Source organism: Amaranthus tricolor, chromosome 8, assembly GCF_026212465.1.
Source record: "Amaranthus tricolor cultivar Red isolate AtriRed21 chromosome 8, ASM2621246v1, whole genome shotgun sequence".
Lineage (NCBI taxonomy): Eukaryota > Viridiplantae > Streptophyta > Magnoliopsida > Caryophyllales > Amaranthaceae > Amaranthus > Amaranthus tricolor.
Genome location: NC_080054.1, coordinates 30,737,397 through 30,743,396, shown reverse-complemented (window position 1 = coordinate 30,743,396; position 6,000 = coordinate 30,737,397). Strand labels below are relative to the sequence as shown.

At 33.1% G+C, this 6,000-nt stretch overlaps 1 pseudogene; it reads left to right on the top strand.

The window, feature by feature from the left end:
• The first annotated feature begins 839 nt into the window (after nt 1-839).
• LOC130821790 (histone H3.2-like) lies at nt 840-1,822 on the top strand (annotated as a pseudogene).
• The last annotated feature ends 4,178 nt before the right edge of the window (nt 1,823-6,000 follow it).

Genomic DNA, 6,000 nt, shown 5'->3' with positions numbered 1-6,000 from the left:
ATTGTTAGATAATCAAGCCTACAAAGGTATAAAAGTCACTAAGGTATAAAAGATTATAAAAGATTAAGTATAAGTATACAAAACTTTAAATCCCATGAAAATTAATGGGTAGTATTATGAAAATGATGGCCAAAAATTAATGGGTAGTATTAAGTATAAGTATACAAAACTTTAAATCCCATTTTATTTTTCACCAATTTTTAGATAGTTAAATTGAACCATATTTAAAAGAAAAAAATATAGTTGTTTTTAAATTTTAATAAGGGTAAAATAGGATTAATAGGTATAAAGGCAGAAAGATAAGATATTTGTGACTTGAGATGAATAGACAGGAAGGAGTAGTAATTTTGAAAGATAAAAATAAAAAAGAAATAAGAAAATAAAGCTAAAAAAGAAAGTTATTAAATTTCGCCACCTCTTTTTATTTTATCGCCACCTCCCTTCAAATGAAATTACGAATTTGCCCCTGATTTTTATAAAAAATTACAATTTTGCCACTCCATATAAATTTCTTATTTATAATAATAATAATAATAATATCAATAACAACAATAATTATAATAATTAACTTTTTTATATTCTTCAAAAAGAATATAAATAACGGATATTTCATGATATACCACTGAGTTTCTTCGAAATTCACCATATACCACACGAAATGTTTTAATTCACCATATACCATTGAGTTTACGTCCGTTAGCACAGAATACCATTAATGACAACTGCCGTCAGTATGCCGTTTGTGGTAAATTACCGGTATGCCCTTAAGCATTCTCTCTGCTCCATAAAACCCACAACCAATCCTTCCTCCTTCATCACAATCTCAATCTTTCAAAAAATTCCGAATTCAAAACTCCAAAATCCCTCCAATAACGGCTCGTACTAAGTAAACTGCCCGCAAATCTACCGGAGGAAAGGCTCCAAGAAAGCAGCTAGCAACAAAAACTGCTCGGAAATCGGCACCAGCGACTGGAGGAGTGAAGAAACCTCACAGATTTAGGCCTGGAACTGTAGCTTTGAGAGAGATTCGTAAGTATCAGAAGAGCACTGAACTTTTGATTCGTAAGCTTCCATTTCAGAGATTAGTGCGAGAAATCACTCAAGATTTCAAAACGGATCTTCGTTTCCAAAGTTTTGCGGTAGCTGCTCTTCAGGAAGCTGCTGAAGCTTATTTGGTTGGATTGTTTGAGGATACTAATTTTTGTGCTATTCATGCTAAGAGAGTTACTATTATGCCTAAGGATATTCAGCTTGCCCGTAGGATTCGGGGTGAGAGGGCTTAGATTTTGATTTTTGATTGGAATTTTGGTTAGCATAGGTATTTTGAAAATATTAGTAATGCTTTATACATGCTCTGTATGATTATGATTATCTGAAGGATTATTAGTAATGCTAATTTTGTCTATCATCGCTCAATTATTGTTATTACTACCTTACTAGTAATCTGCTGGAGTTTTGATTTGATATGAACAACAAATCTCCATTATTTTGTGTACACAAGTCTTGCAAACCTAAGTTTGAAATCAGCAAATTTAGTTAGAATCCCATTGATTCAAACACAATTGAATAAAAAAGGAAGAATCTCAAGCCAACCAGGGAACGATTGTGGAAGCTTGAATTTAATTTTGTTGATGATAAATTCAGAAATTAAAGAGAAATTAGTATCTTCTCGATGAGGAGAGAGACAAGTAAATGGAGGAATTCAATGGGGAGAACCCTAGAGGAAGGAAGTGTTGACGGTACACTGACGGCAGTTGTCATTAATGATATTCTGTGCTAACGGACGTAAACTCAATGGTATATGGTGAATTAAAACATTTCGTGTGGTATATGGTGAATTTCGAAGAAACTCAGTGGTATATCATGAAATATCCTTATAAATAAAATTAATAATAACAACAACAATAATAATAATAATAACAACAACAATAATAAAATTAAAAATAATAATAATTATTTAAAAAGAAAAAAAATGAATCGCCCAGAATCGAGCGATTGGACCCCGGTTCAATTGCCAAAAAAGTGGCGATTGAACCGGGGTTCAATCGCCAGGTTCTGGGCGATTCATTTTTTTTAAATTTTTTTTAGAAAATTTATAATAATAATAATAATAATAATAATAATAATAATATTAATAACAATAATAATAACAATAATAATAATTCATTTATTTTTATTTATTATTATTATTATTATTATTATTATTATTATTATTATTATTATTATTATTATTATTACTATTATTTAAAAGAATGTAAAAAATTTAATAATATTATTATTGTTATTATCATTATTATTATTATGATTATTATTATTATTATTATTATTATAAATTTTCCAAAAAGAAAAAAAAATGAATCGCCCAGAACCGTGCGATTGGACCCCAGTTCAATCGCCACTTTTTTGGCGATTGAACCGGGGTCCAACCGCCCGGTTCTGGGAGGTTCATTTTTATTTTTATTTTATTTTATTTTTCTTTTTGAATAATTATTATTATTTTTAATTTTATTATTGTTGTTATTATGATTATTATTACTGTTATTATTATTAATTTTATTTATATTCTTTTTGAAGAATACAAAAAAAGTTAATTATTATTATTATTGTTGTTATTTATATTATTATTATTATTATTATTATTATAAATAAGAAATTTGTAGAGAGTGGTAAAATTGTAATTTTTAAAAAATGAGGGGCAAATTCGTAATTTCATTTGAAGGGGTGGGGATAAAATGAAAAGGTGGCGAAGTTTAAAGATTGGGATTTGAAAAACCTAAAAAATAAGTTTGGCGGCTCGCGAGTGAAGGGCATAAAGTTTCTGGAACAGTGCGGCAAAGGCCTCGCAATTAGAGAAGCAGCTTGCGGCTCGCGAACAAGGTCAGAAACATTCTGGAAGCAGGCGTCCAGCAGGTCGCGACTCGAGACTTATCTTGCACCTCGCGAGTTTCTTGAGTCAGCAGCTGGAGGAATTCTTGTATGCCGCGATCCTAAAATTAGGATCAAGCCGCACATATGATTATTTTTAAGGATTATGTAATCACTTTTAATGTAATCACTGAAGGCTTGTATGATCACTTAAGCATATGTGAATATTTTTTATTTTCAAGTCCACCACCACCTCAAAACTTTCTCTGTTTTAATACTCTCTGTCTCAATAAGTAAGTTAGTCTCATTTGATTTTTGCATAGTTTTAAAAACACGTTTGAGTCTCAATATCTATAAATAAATAGCGAAAAAGCACAAGGCAAAAGGCCAAATGAAAGGAGACCCGAAACACAAAGAAACAAAACTGAAACCCTTGACAAAGCATCGGTATGGACGATGCATCTATATTCTAGGACGGGTTGGACAAAGCCACCCTAGTTATTTAATATTTTCTTATTACCAACGCTAGCATATAATTAGAAAACACGAGGTGTACACGCTTTATAATCTAAGGAGATACCTTTCCATAACCATATGGCAATTGGAAGAAATACTCGAATGAGTTATAAAGTGTGCACACTATCTTTAATTCGTCGATGTTTTACAACCCATTATTCCAACACCCCCTTACATTTGAACCCCCATCAGGTTAGGTTCACATGTGGGTGTAATGTAATCAATTAGGGTAGAAAAACCATTCTTTTCGGATCTATCATTTATTATTTTTCTATCTAACCATCGGCGCATATACCATGTTAGGTTGGACTATTTATCACCAGAGCACCTCGTGGGTCCACTTGTGTGAAAACACCAACGGGGCACCCGTAGGCTCGGGCCCACAAACTCACGGGTAATAAGCATCGACTTGCATATATACTTGATGAGCTTCACTCTTTCCCAAAACCATATGGTTTTGAGATGATATCTCTTTGGCTTATGAAGTGTGTGCACCTCGTGTTTTCTGATTATATGTTGAATGACAATAAGTCTAACCTAATTAACATGGTATCGGAGGAGAAGGTGGTAATTGGATATGATGTCGCTATCCGATATACTTCACATGTGAGGAAGATCCCACATCATTAAAGTAGTGGGTTGCGAACTTGTATATAATGTTTAGTGGGTAATCCTCCCAATACCATATGATTTTAGGAAAGAGTGAATATTATCAAGTGTGTATGCAAGTCAACCGTCATTACCCGTGGGGCTGTGGGTTTGTGAGCCCGAACCCACGAGTACCCAGTGGGTGTGTTTACACGAGTGGCCTCTTGGGGTAATTACATGACGAATCATCACTAACTTAACATTCATCTGATCAACTTTAAGAATTCTAGACACACATTCACCCTAGTTGATCAACTGTGTTTTTTTGTTCATAAAATGTAGACTAAATGTAGAGTATTTTATTTATATGATGGATACAACCCACTTAAAATACTCCACATAGACTTGTCAAACAGGTCGGACGGGTCGGGTTTGTATAAAAATATTTTCGGGTTCGGGTTGAACGGGTTTAAAAAATTATGGTTTCGGGTTTTGACTACCTTATTTAAGACCCTAAGTTGTCGGGTTTGGGTTGACCCAACGGGTTTTGCACTTTTTTGAAAAAATAATTTACGTCAATGATAATATATTAATATGTACCTATTACGATAATATATTAATATGTACCTATTACGATAAAATTGTAACTTATATAGAGTTGCTCTTCAATGCAACATCCTAAAAAAGAGAGTATATAATTAGTTGACCCAACTGCATTGCAATTCTAATTTTTCAATCCACCAAGAATGAGTAATTGAGTACATATCAAAAGTTGCATGAAACAAAAAATAAAATTAGTTCAACAAAGTATGATAATTACAATTTAATAAACTTGTTCATAGTCTACTATTTAATAATCTAAGACAACATTTACTAAAAATCATCATCTTCAAGAATTTCAACTCCGCTTTCTTCTACGCCGATAACTTGAGGTTCTTTGTTTGGATCCCGCAAAATCGGAATTTCAACACCGTCTTCAAGAGAATTGTTATCTTCACACAAATAAAAAACGAACTATTTAATTAGCTATGAATCTCTTTATTTCTCAAAATGCAAAAAAAGAAAGACAATTTACCTTTTTCAACATCATATTCATATAGCCAACTTCGGGTTGTGACCAAAGTCTCGGCACTCTCCGGTAGTAAGGAAGCTCTCCATTTTGTTAGTATCCTACTTCCCAAGCTAAAACTCGACTCGGAAGCAACAGTAGTAATTGGAATACTTAATGAATCTCTTATCAGCGAATTCATCACCATTGAAAGTATTGTAATGGTCCCAACTCCCAACAATCTGATGTCCATTTTCTCTTGCGAGTTCCGAATGTGGGAGTAGCTTCTTGCCCAATGTTAGGAGTCTCAACATCTGTTCCATAACTTCCATCTGTTCCAGGATTGTTACTATCATCATTTGGCTCAACTCCTACAAAACAAAAGGAAGCAAGAATGGATTTCATTTGGCTCAACTATCATCATTTGGCTCTAAGGAAAACGGGGGTGATCTATAGGGTATGGTATCTGTAGTTGGTATAAAGTCATAAATTGAGGTCATGGGTAATAGATCTGCATTAAATTAAATGTTGTGAACTGCCATGGCAGATCAAACATGTAAAGAACTAGATCGTAGTATAATGAGCAGGCTTTCAGGAGGTATGGCTCTCTCCCAATTAGTTAGAAACTTTTATAGGTAGTACTCAAAATTAAAACGACAATCAGTTTTTTTCTCTTGACTAAACTCCCCGAAATATAGAGTTGAGATTTCCCATTCCCATCTTTTTTACGACTAGTCTTCTCTATCAAGATACTTTAAGAATTATGATGCAATTCTCTGTAGTGTATCCTCCCTAAAGCTAGATCACTAAACCAACACGAATTATGGAAATGGTCCATGTAGATTACAGAGTAATGTATCTCCTCCCCCTTCCTAAACTTTCATCAATCAGCCAGATTCAATCACATTTCGAAAATTGCAACTATGAACACTAGTAAATCAGCCATATCAAAAGAATAAAAAGTACAGCCAGATTCAACAATA